General features: G+C 45.4%; 1 protein-coding gene across 3 annotated transcripts in view; it reads right to left on the bottom strand.

The window, feature by feature from the left end:
* Nucleotides 1–15720, bottom strand: part of PPP4R1 (protein phosphatase 4 regulatory subunit 1) — a 249425-nt gene that overhangs the window by 111981 nt on the left and 121724 nt on the right. The window lies entirely within an intron of this gene.

The raw sequence follows: 15720 nt of genomic DNA, 5'->3' as shown, positions 1-15720 counted from the left end.
CCCGGGGGTGGGTCAGCAAACCTTCATTGGGAGAGTCGGGAAGTTGCACTACCCGAGCCCCCGCCTTACCTGTGCTATCTGAGACAAAAGGACTGAGACCTGCCAAAAGGCCACGTCCTCTGAAAGGTCGTCCCCCTGTAGGGACAAAAATGCTTGGACCCTCTGAGACGACTCCTCATACCAAAGGGGTGCAGCAAATGCTTCTTATCCTCTGGCAACCAAGGCACCGAAGATTCGCCCCACTTACTGGCCAGCTTCTCCAACTCGCTCCCAAACAAGAGCAAGCCTTTAAAAGGCAATTTCATAAGGTTAGCCTTGGAGGTCACATTGGCTGACCAATTCCTCAGCCATAACTGGCGTCTGGCCACTATTACTGAAGCCACTCCTCTGGCTGAGGTGCGGACCAAATTGTAGCCCACATTTGCTAAGAAGGTGCTGGTGGGTTCCTCAACTGCTCTGGAAGTCACTCCAGAGTCATCAACCTCCTAAGAGAAGCAAACAAGAGCGAGCCACCAGGGAACAATAGGAAGCTATCTGCAAAGTCATAGCCATTGCTTCAAATGCTTACTTAAGGGTGGCCTCGATTCTCCTATCATGCACATCCTTCAAGGCCGCTCCTCCCTCCACAGGGACAGTTGTCTGTTTAGAGACAGCACAGACAAGCACATCCACTTTCAATAAACGCAGACACTCTCTCGCCACTGGATCCAGGGGATACAGGCCATCCAAGGTCCAATCCCCTTTAAAATTTGCCTCCGGGGCATCCCATTCAAGATCAATCAATTCTTGAACGGCCTCCATACTTGAGAAAAAATAAGAAACTTTACGAAAAGAAACCAAAATGGGATTTTTCTTTGGCTCAGACATGTAAATCTACTCCAGGAACTCCCAGCATTTCCATATCTGGGAAATCAGGATCGGCAATCCTCTCTATGAAAGAACCACAACATAGTCCTATATGGTTCTAAACATGGAGGAATTTCCCCATCCTCCAAAGAGTCAGGATCAGCCTCATCATCAGTGTCCTCCGGATTTCTTTCAGGAACACCTGCACCTCAAGGAGTACTTTGGTGCTTAAACATAGTACCAGAAGAGAGAGAGACCACCGCCTGAGGAACTGACCTGACAGGATTGGATGAGGCTCAGGACTGTGCCTGAATAAAGGATTGCAATCCCTGAAAGAATTCTACCTAAGAAAAGGCAGAAGGATCCATGCCAAAACCAGGAGGCACTTGTGAGGTGCCCATTGAGTTGCCGTCCCCTGCTGAGGAACCAGTCAAGGGAGTTCCAATATCAGACGTTTCTCCTGACACATCTTTACCATAACCTCATCAGGCCTGGGAAGAACCAGGCTTAATAAAATGAGAGGCAGATAATTTTCCCTGAGCCTCTATACAGTGCTGGCACAATTTAGATGGCACACCAGGCTAAGACACTCGAATATGACAGGCAGTGTACAAGGAAAGGCGCTTAGGCTTCTTAGCTATAGGCACCATTTTATATATATATTTTTTTTTATATGTGTCCAAAATGTAGGTGCCCAAGAACTAGGCATCCGAAGATGTCTCAGCTTAAGCACACACAAACATGTACCCAATGTGTGCACACAGGATAAGCCCATGTCCAAGCTAGATGCTGCTTAACCTGGTCGCCCAAGCTGAATCTCAACTAAGCATCCAAAACCTGGACGTACAACCTGGATGCCCACCAAGATGCACCTCTGAACCGACGTCCTATAGAGGGCAGCCGAACATGTAGGCAAAAGCACACGAAAACACTGTTGCAGCCTACTACACGGCGTACAGCAGAAAAGCCTCGGAGCGGGATCTAGCCAAAAGAGGCTGCTCAACCTGCCCGCATCCCTGAACCTCCCTTGGGGCGGGACAAATGTCGGAATGGCGTACTGAGCTTGGAGACCGGAGAAGGGGAATCCCTGAACATCCCTCCTTCACTTTCTCTGTAAGGTATCTTTTTTATTTATTTATTTATTTTAAACTTCCCAGCTTAGTAGACACGGTCTCCGGCTGCAAGGGGGGGGGGGGGGGAAAGAGGGCATCTGCCATCACTGCCGCACTCGTCTTTCTGCACCCGCTGCCTTTAAGCTGTACAATCAACTAAATCCATGCCAGCTCAAAAATCAGCTACCAGACCAAGGCACACATCTGAGGGACCATGGAAATCACCACAGGAATTCTCAACTGGGGAAGGGACCATTTGGTATCACCGCACAAGAGCGGGGCAATCAATTCTTCTTTTTTTTTTTTTTTTAATTCTCCTTCTAAAATCTGAAGCAATCCCCAATAGGGAGATACACGTCCACCATCTGCTGGAGTCTGAGAATACTGGCAGGCTGATGTCACTGCAGGACTATATATACTGTGACATCAGTTTGCTCCATCTTCATCTGCTGGTAGAGGTGTACAACCCATTGGTCCTGAATCCATCTATCCACATGCTAGGAAACTAAGTTTCTGGTTTTCAGGGATTTTACTTTAGCAGTGGGAGCTCTTGGGTACAGGCAATTCTGATTTCTTGCAGCTGCCCATACTTATGGCTATACAGCAGTGTTCATGGTTATTGCTCTAAATATCAGCAGCTGAAAGAAATCAGTGCTATCTGCAGCTCCTCTTGAGCTCTGCAGATTACCAAATTAAAATCCCTGAAAATCAGAAGCCTTAACCATACGGCAAAAGATCACTTTTCCCCTACACTTTCCTATTACATTTTAAAAATTTCACTCTTTCCCAGCTTCTTTCCCTGACACAATCTCTTCCCCAACTCCCCTCAGGATCGATCCTTGGACCAGTTTTTTTCAACATTTTCATAAGCAGTATTGTGGAAGGACTATTGAGAAATGTTTGCTTTTTGTGGATACCAAAATCTGCAACAGAATAGGCATCCCTGAAATGTATGGAAACCATGAGGAGGGATCTAGTGAAGCTCGAGGAATGGCCGCCCTACAGTCTAACAACTATGATTTAATGCTGAAAAATGCAGTCATACATTTCAGTGTCAAAAACTCAAGGTAATGTTACAGTATAGGGATTGAAATTCTTCTAAGAATGAAAAGAACGAGATCTGGAGATGATGATATCTGATTATCTTAAAGTGGCCAAACAGGTAGACAAGGCGATGGCAAAAGCCAGAAAAATGTTTAAGTGCATACAGAGAAGAATGGTCAGCAGAAAAAAAAAAGTCAATATTGACCTGTTTAAATTCCTGGTGAGATCTCATTTAGAAAAACGTGTATAGTTCTGAAGACCAAATTTTCAAAAGGATGGATTCGGTCCAGAAGGCGGCTACTAAAATAATAGATTATCTTCATTCTAAAGCATATAGGAACAGACTTAAAGATCTCATAAGAACATAAGAAGTTGCCATACTGGGTCAGACCAAGGGTCCATCAAGCCCAGCATCCTGCTTCCAACAGTGGCCAATCCAGGTTACAAGAACCTGGCAAGATTGCAAACATTAAATAGATCCCATGCTACTCTTGCCAGTAATAGCAGTGGCTATTCCCTAAGACAATTTGATTATTAATAGCAGTGAATGGACTTCTCCTCTAGGAACTTATTCAAACCTTTTTAAAACACAGCTACACTAACTGCCCTAACCACATCCTCTGGCAACAATATATACTCTAAAGCAGGGCTTCCCAAACTGTAGGTCGGGACCCCAAATGGGGTCACAAAACCTTCAGCTGGGGTCACAAATACCTCAATTGTCAGCCCTTTTCAGGTGGCAGCAGCATTAGAGGAAGAGGGGGCTGAGAATAGATCAGCTGGGGGGGAGCAATGTGAGAGAATGGGATGAGAATGAGAAGGGAATGGGGATCGAATGAAAGGGAAGGGATGACAGGAGGATCAGTTGGGGGTTATAAGAAGGGCTTTGTAGAGAGAGAGGATCAGCTGGGGGAATATGAAATGGACTGGATGGAGCGGAGGTTGAAAGAGGGGGACCTCTGGAGGGCTTGTAGGTTGAGAGAGGGGATCAGCTGGGGAGGGGGAGGACTGATTGTTGAAGGGGTACCACACGCCTGCTAGTTGTTTTGGTTGTCTTCTGGGTTCATGTGAAATTTCAAGTGCTAAAATGGGGTCGCATAGGCTAAAGGTTTGGGAAGCCCTGCTCTAAAGGAAAGGTGTGATAGCAGAGATATAATAGACATTTAAATAACTTCAATATACCAATGCACATGAGATGGACCTCTTTCAAAGGAAAGGAAGATCTGGAATGAGTGGTCCTGGAACAAGTGTTAAAGTGAGTTCACTCAGGAGTAAGTAATCTAAGGATTATATTTCTTTACAGAGAGGATAGTGGATACATGGAACAGCCTTCCAGTGAATGTAGTGGAGATCTGGACAGTAAATGAATTCAAGAAAGCATGGGATAAGAATAGATAATCTCTAAGGGAGTGGTAGGGATTGTAGAGTTGAGTAGTTGGTGTGGATAGGCAGACCAGATAGGCCATATACTGCATTTTGCGGTCCATAAGACGACCCTGACCATAAGATACACCTAGGATTTAGAGGAAAATAAGAAAAAATAAATTCTGTCCCCATGACGGGCTCTGTATGGAGCTCCCCCTGGAGCGAATGTAGCGTCTCTCCCTCTCGCGCGCCGTCCCCCTCCTCCTCCCAACTCAGCCCAATCAGTATAGTGGCGCAGGTCAAATGCATGAAACATCTAATATATCTAAACAAATGAGAAGGAAATGGTGTGTACTAACTTTGATGCCCTGTATCGTCTTCTGCCAGCAGAGCTTCAGCTCCCTGCCGGTCTGCTGTTCCCGGGATGCATCTTACTGCGAAGGTCGGCGGCACCCTGGGAACAGCAGACCAGCAGGGAGCTGTTTGAACTGGAGAGGCCACCGTAGCGCACGTGGTTCAAACAGCTGATGTTTGACCTGCGCCATACTGATTGGGCTGAGTTGGGAGGAGGAGGAGGGGGACAGCGCGCGAGAGGGAGAGACGCTACAAAGACATACTGACATTTTTCTGCCACTTTTGGGGAAAATAAAGTGCGTCTTATGGAGCGAAAAATATGATAGTCTTTTTCTATCATCACATTTCTATGTTTCATCCCTCCCCATACATTCTCTTCTCCCCCTCCTCCAGCTTGCCCTTACTACACTCTCCTTTCCACCTCAGCTTGTCTCCATCCACTTCCTTATACTCTCTCCCCAATCCCCCAACTCTTCTCCCCACTAAAACAACCACTTCCACCAAACTTTCTTACCATTTCTTCTCTAATTCTTGCCTTCTCCCCCAGCTCCTTCCCCCATGAAACCTCCCCCCCTCCTTCCCCCTCTCCCTTCAGAACTCTTCTAACTTCCCATCTTCCCCGCCCTACCCTAACTCTTCCTCCTGCCCCATTATCTCCCCCGGCTTTTCCTTCCCTCCTGCACTCAGTCTCTCCCCCTCATCCCTCCTTCACACTTTCCCCTCCTCAGGTTCTTAGCTCCACTGCACTCTCTCCCTCACCCTTCTCCTGCATTATCTCCTCTCACCCAGCTCTGTGATATGTGTTCCTTACCCCTCCCCTAGCTCTTCCTCCACACCCACTGTTCTCCCTCTCCCCTTTCCCCAGCTTTCATCTCTCACATTTCCTGTTCCCCAGTTCTCCTCTGCACTCTTTCAATCCAATTTCCACTCACTCTCCTCCCTTCTTCATTTCCTGCCAGCAAACTTTCCCTATTCCTCCAGCTCATTCCTCCCCTCCACTCTCACCTCTTTCTCCCTACCCCATCCCAGTCCAGTCAGTCTCCAAATCATCTGGCAAAAAATTCTAGAACGTAATTGTACATTGAGTGAAAAATAATTTTCGCCAATTTGTTTTGAATGTGCTTAGTAAGTCCATGGAGTGTTCCCACTCTTTTTATTTTTTGAAAGATAAATAACTGATTTACATTTACCCATTCTATTCCACTCATGATGTCTCTTCTCCAAGCTGAACAGTCCTAACCTCTATAGTCTTTCCTTATAGGAGAGCCATGCCATCCCCTCTATATCATTTTGGTTGTTCCTCTCTGTACCTTTTCTAATGCAACTATATATTTTATGAGATGCGACCAGAATTGTACATAGTATTCAAGGTCCAGCCTCACCATGGAGTGATATACAGGTTTTATAACATTCTCCATTCCTCTCCAAATAATTCATAACATTCTGATTACTTTTCTGATGGGCTCTGCACACAGAGTCGAGGATTTCAAAGTATTGTCCACTATGATGCCCATATACTTTGACTGGGTGGTAACTCCTAATATGGAATCTAACATCACATAACCATAGTGTGGGTTACTTTTCCCCATGTGCATCAATTTGCACTTGTCAACATTAAATTTCATCTGTTATTTGGATGCCCAGTCTTCCAGTCGCACAAGGTCCTCCTGCAATTTCTCACAATCCACTTGTGATTTAACTTGGAATAATTTTGTGTCGTCTGCAAATATGTTCCTCTTCCCATATCATTTATAAATATATTAAAAAGCACAGGTCCCAGTACAGATCCCTAAGGCACTCCAAGGTTTACCCTTCTTCACTGAGAAACCTCACCCTTTAGACCTACTCTCTGTTTCCTATCTTTTAATAATTTTGCAATTCACAATAGAACATTGCCTATTGAACAGAATCAGAATCCAGTTGGGCTTTGACAGTGTTACACTTCAAGCCTAGAAATACAATGCTATGCACTGTCAAGGGTTAAATCTAGTAGAGAAGAAAATAGGTAATAAAATCTTTTCACAAATTAGTCTTATGCCGGTCTGTGTCTCTTAGGCAGAGACATGGTTACTGACACATTATGATATCAGTGTCACATTGGAAAGTCCCTGGCCTTTCTAGGAACCCCAGAATGGTAAGAATTATGATTAAAAGAGAGCTGTTATTCTGTTTGTGGGTTGGGATGTTTCCTATCTCAGCATGACATGGAGAGACCCCAATGCCGAGAGTCATGCTATATGTTTGTCTATTCTCAGAAACTAAGACTAACAGTTGGTCCTACGATTAGGCAGACTTTTTTTCACATCTGACCACATGGCCAACTTTTGGGTTGTGCACCTGCAAGCTGCCAAGCATTATGTGATTTTCATGTCTAGTTATTGTCCTGTATCTCTCTCTCTCTCTCTCTCTATATATATATAATAAATCCTGTCAGTGTTCAGAACTTGCCAGAACTCTGCACTGTGTAGACTCCAGAGATTTCTCCTTCGCACACAAAGTTCTTTGCTATTACTAATAAAAAACTATGTCTCGTTGGTACTCCTGACTCTAGTCCTTTGTCTACTCATTCAAGAAGGGGAAAGCAGCTCCTGAGTGATCATAAAATCTTCCACACCTCCTATCCTGTGACTTTTTAATTTTCTCAGGAGTCTCTCATGAGGCACTTTGTTAAACGCCTTATGAAAATCAACATACTATATCCCCTGGCTCACCATTATCCAAATGTTTATTAACCCCTTCAAAAAATGTAACATGTTGGTGAGGCAAGATTTCCCTTGTGTAAATCCATGCTGGCTGTGTCTCAGACCATATCTTTCGATATATTCTGTGATTTTGCTCTTTAGATTAGTTTCCTCTGTTTTTCCTGGCAATGAAGTCAGACTCACCAGTCTCTAGCTTCTTGAATCATCCTTGGATCCCTTTTTAAAAGATCAAGGTTACATTGGCCACTCTCCAGTCTTTGGGTACAATGGACAATTTTAATGATAGGTTACAAACTACTACTAATAGATCTGCAATTTTATTTTTTAGTTACTTCAGAAATCTGGGGTACATATCATCTGGTTCAGGCAATTTACTATGATTTAGTTTGTCAATCTGTCTTATTACATCTTCTAGCTTCATTGTGATTTGTTTCGGTTCTTCTGAATCATAACCACCTGGCACAGGTATCTCCCCAATATCCTCTTCAGTAAACACCAAAGCAAAAAGAATTAATTTAGTCTTTCCACAATGACCTTATTCCCTAAGTGTCCCTTTGAACCCTTGATCATCTAACAGTCCAACTAACTCCCTCCCTTTGGATATATTTTTAAAAGTTTTTATTATGAGTTTTTGCCTCTATGGCCAGCTTCTTTTCAAATTCTCTTTTAGCCCGTCTTATCAATGTTTTATATCTAACTTGCCAATGCTTATGCTTTTTCCTATTTTCTTCAGATGGACACTTTTGCCAATTTTTGAAAGAAATTCTTTTGGTTAAAATAGCCTCTTTCAACTCACCTTTTAAACATGCTGGCAGTCGTTTGGCTGTTTTATTATATTTTTTTATTTGATTTGATTGATATTCTTTCTTTTGACACTTCAAAGCAGATTACATTCAGGTACAGTAGGTATTTCCCTATCCCCAGAGAGCTTTCAATCTAAGAAAATACCTTCCTTTCACTTTTTTAATGCATGGAATAAATCTGGACTGTGCTTCCAAATACAATATGGTATTTTTAAACAATGACCATGCCTAATGTAAACGCTTAGCCTTTGTAGCTGCAGCTTTCAGTTTTTTTCTAATTATTTCCTCATTTTATCAAAGTCTTCATTTTGAACGTTTACTGCTAGAGTTGAAATTTTACTTAATGTACTCCTTCCAGCCATTAAATTACATTTGATCACACTATGATTGCTGTTGACGAGTGGCCGCATCACCGTTACCTCTCATACCAAATCCTGCGTTTCGCGAAAATTTGGTCTAAAATGGCTTCCCCTCTGGTCGGTTCCTGGGCCAATTGCTCGATGAAGCAGTTGTTTATTTCATGTAGAAACTTTACCTCCCTAGCGTGTCCTAATTAGGGTTGACAAATGCCCGGTTTTGAACTGGGCAGTCCGGTTTTCTGTTGACCTATATAGTGTCCGGTCAGAAGTACTGACGGGACACTAAAAATCTGGCTACTACAGCAGGCAGCTCCTGTCCCCTACGGCCCTGTTTACAGATGAGGAAACTAAGGCAGAACGAGCAGCATGAGAGTAGAGCTGCAGCCCTCCCCCATCTCCTCTCCCCATGCTGTGATTGGCAGCTTTGCGGAGGGGGCTGGGATCTCACCTGAGCACACTCTCCTTAGCAGCTGCTCTGCAGCTCTTTCCCCAGCAACTCTCTCTATCTTGTCTGTAAGTTGTGGCAAGAAGGGATGGGGGACACAGCTCAGTCTTTCCCTCCTCCCGGCTGCTCTAGCAGCGCTTCCTGCATATCTCAAGTATTCCTCAGAGGAGAGAAAGAAGCAGAAAGGAGGCAGAAAGGAAGGGTTGGGTGAGAAAAATAAGAGGTTCACAGAATGGAGAAAGGAGGGAGGAGGCATAGGCTACAGGGAGGGGGGAAAGAAAGGGAGGTGCACAGGCTGGATGAGAGAGCCAGAGGAGACACATGGAAGGAAAGAGGGGGAGAGACAGAGGAGGGCACGGGGCTAGAGGAACAGAGACACAGATAATGCCATAAGGGGTGGAGGAGGAAGAGAGTCAATAGGGCACAGGCGATGGAGGAAGAGAGTGTGGGGCACAGTGGCCTAAGGATGGAAAGAGAAAGAAAGGCACTGAATATGAGGGGGGAGAGAGAGGGCCCAGAACCAGGATGAGGCAGGAAAGGAGACAGGAGAGAGAAAGATGAGGGGCAGAGGGAGGGAAAAGAGACAGTTTAGGCACAAGGAACAGAGGGAAAAGAGAGACAACAGAAGCAAGAGACATATGCAAACTTTTGCTAATGTCAGAAAGAGATGGGGCATCTCCTCCGCCTAGTCCTCAAGTGTCCAGTCATGGTCTATGGAAAAGTTGGTAAACTTAGTCCTGATGTTATATTTACCCAGTCAATATTGGAGTAACTGAAATCTCCAATTCACCGTGCTGCTAAATTTGTTAGCTTCCCTAACCTCATCATCTGTCTGTCTGTTTTGGCCAGGTGGACAGTAGTTTACCCCTACTGCTATACTCTTCCTCATCACACATGGAATTTCCACCCATAAAGGTTCTACTGTGCCCTTAGTTTCCTACAGAAATCTTTATCTTGTTGGAATCTATGTCATTCCTAACCTACAGGGTCACCCTGCCACAAAGTTGATCTACCCTATTGTTGCAATATAATTTGTACTCTGGTACAGACCTGTCCCATTGGTTATCCTCCTTCCACCAAGTCTCTGAGTTGCCAGTTTAGAATATAAAAAAAAATCTTTCAGCACTAATACATAATGAATAGCCACATATAAACATTAAATAAAATTTAAACACTCCCACATTGTTCCAGGAATCCATATTAAAATACAAAAAATAAAAAAATAAAACTCACCAACCCTAATCAGAGGGGAAAAAGTTAAACCATAACAACATACTATATATAATATATATACCAGCCAAGAAAGCCCATTCTACCCAGATATAATAAATTAAACCAGCATCAGATTTGATTATTACTAAAATGAAAGCCATCCAGTATTATCTATCTACCTCTCCATAAGCTTTCTCAAACAAGTTTCTGAATTTACCATAATTAGTTTCTGGTCTAATGTATATAGGGGGATTTTTTATGGGGGGATAAAGATAAAAGAGGCTCCAATGAACGTTGTCACAGAGGGAGCGAGATACCGGTAGCCTTCTGAAAACAGTTATGCTACAATAGCACTCAAATGTACCCTGACAGAATTTGATTCAATCCTCATTTACGGGCCGATACAGTAAAGTCTGCGGGAGAGCGGGTGAACGCCCGCTCTCCCAGCGCGCGCACCGGCCACTCGCTGGTGCGCGCGCGATGCAGTATTTAAATTAGGCCCAGCGGTAGATCTGGGCAAAAGGAGGCGCTAGGGACACTAGTGCGTCCCTAGCGCCTCCTTTTTGACAGGAGCGGCGGCTGTCAGGGGTTTGACAGCCGACGCCGGTTCTCGAGCCCGCTGACAGTCACGGGCTCGGAAACCGGACACCGACAAAATTGAGTGTCCGGTTTTTGGCCCGACAGCCGTGGGCCGATTTAAAAAAATTTTTTTTTACTCTTCGGGACCTCCAACTTAATATCGCCATGATATTAAGTCGGAGGGTGCACAGAAAAGCAGTTTTTACTGCTTTCTGTGCACATTCCCAGTGCCGGAAGAAATTAGCGCCGACCTTTGGGTCGGTGCTAATTTCTGAAAGTAAAATGTGCGGCTTGGCTGCACATTTTACTTTCTGTATCGCGGGGAATACCTAATAGGGCCCTCAACATGCATTTGCATGTTGAGGGCCCTATTAGGTGCCGCAGGTTGGACGCGCGTTTTCCTCCCCTTACTGAATAAGGGGTAAGGGAAAACGCGCTTCCAGTAGCAGGCTAACAGTGCGCTCCATTGGAGCGCACTGTACTGATTCGGCCTGTTAGAAAGAATGAGTAGGTACTGAAGTAGTGTAAAAGTTGAACACTCAAAGAGATTTTAGTTCTGAGATGTGCACCAAATAAAGTATCTTTTCATTTTAAGTCAGAGGAACACTTCATAGAAGATCCTTTTGCCACCAGTAGTACGTTTACATCAGAGGTTGATCAAACGCATTGCTTGCACTATTCTGCACTCAATATCCATTTTGTGAGTGCTAAACATAGAATGCTGGTGTAAAAGGGTATCTGACTGAATTGTGTTAGAAGATATGGAGATGAACTGACTTGGCAGCAGTTAGTCTTTGGAGTCATGCAAACCGTATTTGCCATGGTTAGAAGGTAGTAGGGGTGTGCATTCGTTTTGAACGGATTTGTAATCTGCAACTTATTTTTTTCAAACTGAAAAAAAAGGGGGGATGCGCAACGCATCGCGACTTCCAACGTATTCAACATATTTCTGTTGTATACGTTGAACCGCGAGGCGCGCACTTTTCCTCGCCGCCATTAGCTGCGAGCTCGGAGCCCCGGATTACCACAAAATGGCGGTGCCCCTGCGGTAACCATGCCAACCTGCCTGACCCTTTCCTGTGAGTCGCAGTAACTCACAGGAAAGGGTCGGACAGGTCGGCATGGATACCAGAACGCAGCGTATCCGCGCTGACATTTGATGAGCAGCACTGAATGCAGCCAATCACGCTGTCATTCAGTGCTCTCTATGCATTTTACTGACAAGCCAGCAGTATATAAACAGCAGCACGAGGAGCCACACACTTATTTCCAGCGATTCTGTGGGGAGGTGGGCTGGGTGGCAGGCAGGCAGAAGCAGAAGCGGAAGCAGAAGCAGAACTGATAGAGAACACAGAACAGATACTAGGCTTAGGCTAGCAAAGGAAAGAAAAATATTCCTTGTCTTGCTTTAGTGCCAGGGGTCAGCTACAGTCACTAGTATTCCTGTTTCCAGCAGTCTAGTGGTCTAGTCAGCTAGCACTGACCACTATTTACCATTGAGGGTGTTGGACTGGCTTGGAGAGAGATATTATTTTCAATGTCATCCATGTTTCTGGAGTGACAAAAATTCCTGCTTTATTAAATTCCAATTACTTAGTCTGTCAGTGCAGTGGGCATTTTTAACAGACTGAACATTGTTCTTGAGTGGGTCTGTTCATTTGGGCATTTTTAACAGACTGAACATTGTTCTTGAGTGGGTCTGTTCATTTGGGCATTTTTAACAGACTGAACATTGTTCTTGAGTGGGTCTGTTCATTTGTGCATTTTAAACAGACTGAACATTGTCCTTGAGTGGGTCTGTTCATTTGGGCATTTTAAACAGACTGAACATTGTCCTTGAGTGGGTCTGTGCATCTGGGCATTTTAAACAGACTGAACATTGTTCTTGAGTGGGTCTGTTCATCTGGGCATTTTAAACAGACTGAACATTGTCCTTGAGTGGGTCTGTGCATCTGGGCATTTTAAACAGACTGAACATTATTATTGTGGGACAGTGGGCAATGTTACCACTCAGTGACATAAAATCCATAATGTCAGGGAAAGAGAGGTGCAAGCGACTTATTGGGACTGGCAGCGGAGGCACCGCAAAAGACACTAGTGCAACACCACCAGTACAGCTAAAAAGGCAACTGTCGCAATCTAAACTCTTTGTAGGGGATGGCAGTTCCATGGCAAAAAAAACGAAATCGGACCATGATACGTCGCCATCGCCACCACTTGTTTCTGGCCCTGTAGTTTTGGAGGAGAGGGAAAGGGAGGCAGAGTCATGCCCAACAAAATTTAGACACCCAAGAGCAGCAGGGGGACAGAAGTCTCGACTAAGACTTAGCAGTCACAAGGTAGCGCTGGCACTGTTAGCTTCTGATTCAGAAGAAGAATCTTCTTGGGTGGGATTCTCATCAGAAACGGAAGAAGTAATAGCTGACGAATCTTCGGTAGAATCAGTTAGTCCTGTCTTAGCCTCCACCTCCAGAATTGTGCAGCAGGGGCCTGGGAGAGATTACAGTGATATCGAGGAGGAGGAAGAGCTGTCAGAAGGGAGACAGAGGGTGACTGGTGCCACCTCTGGCATTGCTTCTCAGGGTGCACCCACTAGTACCTCAACTCCAGTGCCAGCATCCACCCCAAAGGTGTCACAGAGAGGAGGATCACAAAAGATCACAGACAACATGCAAACATGGTTAAGGCAATAAGCGATGTGCGGTTTAAGAACATCCGATGTTTTGCACACACTCTGCATCTGGTAGTGAAGTCAGCTTGGGCTTGGAGTCCAAGGACAAGGAGAATGAATACCTGCATAGGTTAATACAGAAGTGCAGGAACATAGCAGCACACTTCCACAGAAGTGTCAAGGCGGGGCAGGTTCTCCGACAAAAGCAGACTGATTTGGATATGCCTCAGAAGCGTCTCATTCAAGACATTGCCACCCGGTGGAATTCCACCTTTATGATGCTGGAGAGGTTACTGGAGCTGCAGACACCCCTTCATGAACTTTCTGGTACAATAGACATAGGTGTGCAGAATCCCCTAGGGCATCACGATTGGTTAGTCATGAGTCAGCTGGTAAAAATCCTGCAGCCCTTCAAGGATGTCACGGAGGAGCTGAGTTCCAGAAGTGCCACCTTGGCTGACATCATCCCTATAGTTAAATTCCTGGATGACCATTTGGAGGCCTTTAAACGGCAAGAGGGAATGACTGCTGAGGTGCTGCAGTGTATGGACGTTTTGCAGCAGCAGGTGAAAGACAGATTACGGCCTTTAACAGAGGACAGCACATCATGCTCGCCTCTGTCTGTGATCCCCGTGTGAAAGGTAAACTCGCCCTACAGACCAATTGTCAGTCATTTGTGAAGGAGCTGCTGTTAGCTAAGGTCTGTGAACAGGAGCGCCATAGGCGGAGACAGAGTAGGCTTGAAGAAGAGGTGGAAACAGCAGGCACGTCACAGAGTTGTGCTGCTAGCCCAGGCAGGAGCAGCACTGTGTCAGTGACAGATAGTACCTCCTCCTCCACGTCAGAACACCCAAGGCATGTTGGCCATAAAGATTCATCAGTAGTGCAACGGGCGAGAGAGAAAGTAGCTGGATTGAGTGACTCTGAGCCCTCCCAAGCACAGGAGGAGACAGCAGCACAGCTGTCAGTGACACGGTATCTCTCAGAACCGATAGACAACATGCAGACAGATCCGCTGGCATATTGGGCACACAAGTCCTCTGTCTGGCCACACCTAGCCAAAGTAGCTGAACGATATCTGTCATGTCCACCAACCAGTGTGCCCAGTGAACGTGTCTTTTCAATGACAGGGGATATTATGAGCCCTCACCGCTCAAGGCTGGCACCAGAGTTGATGGAAATGCTAGTGTTTTTGAAAGTAAACCTGCCTTTGCTTGGCTTTCCAAATTTTCCCTGTGAATGGCAAGATGAATAAAAGCTATTCAAAGCCTTGCAGCAGCTCCAATTGCCTCCTATGCTCAAGATAATGTAAGCACTGCAGCACATGTTCCTGACATGAGCTGCAGTGCACATGTGCTGCAGTGCACATGAACAGGCACAGCAATCGAGGTCAAATACCAGTAGGAACACAAGGCCTGGATGAACAGGCACAGCAATCGAGGTCAAACACCAGTAGGAACACAAGGCCTGGATGAACAGGCACAGCAATCGAGGTCAAACACCAGTAGGAACACAAGGCCTGGATGAACAGGCACAGCAATCGAGGTCAAACACTTTTAGGAACACAAGGCCTGGATGAACAGGCGCAGCAATCGAGGTCAAACACCAGTAGGAACACAAGGCCTGGATGAACAGGCACAGCAGTCGAGGACAGAGGTCAGGCCCACCTAGGGACACAAGGCCTGGATGAACAGGCGCAGCAATCGAGGTATAACACTTTTAGGAACACAAGGCCTGGATGAACAGGCGCAGCAATCGAGGTCAAACACTTTTAGGAACACAAGGCCTGGATGAACAGGCACAGCAATCGAGGTCAAACACCAGTAGGAACACAAGGCCTGGATGAACAGGCACAGCAATCGAGGTCAAACACCAGTAGGAACACAAGGCCTGGATGAACAGGCGCAGCAATCGAGGTCAAACACCAGTAGGAACACAAGGCCTGGATGAATAGGCACAGTAATCGAGGTCAAACACTTTTAGGAACACAAGGCCTGGATGAACAGGCACAGCAATCGAGGTCAAACACTGGTAGTAACACAAGGCCTGCACAGTAGACGGTCAGGCACAGAATCGCTGTCCAGCAAGTGGAGAAGTTTTTCTCGATTATTGTGATGAGGCCTTGGCATAAAGATGGGCAGAGTGATGGTTTGATTGAGATGAAAGGGGGAGACCACCTTGGGAAGGAAGGTGGGATGAGGATGAAGGGTAACCTTGTCGTGGTAAAA

Source organism: Rhinatrema bivittatum, chromosome 2 (assembly GCF_901001135.1).
Source record: "Rhinatrema bivittatum chromosome 2, aRhiBiv1.1, whole genome shotgun sequence".
NCBI lineage: Eukaryota > Metazoa > Chordata > Amphibia > Gymnophiona > Rhinatrematidae > Rhinatrema > Rhinatrema bivittatum.
Note: the sequence above shows the minus strand (reverse complement) of the source record. Positions and strands in the feature narration are given on the sequence as shown.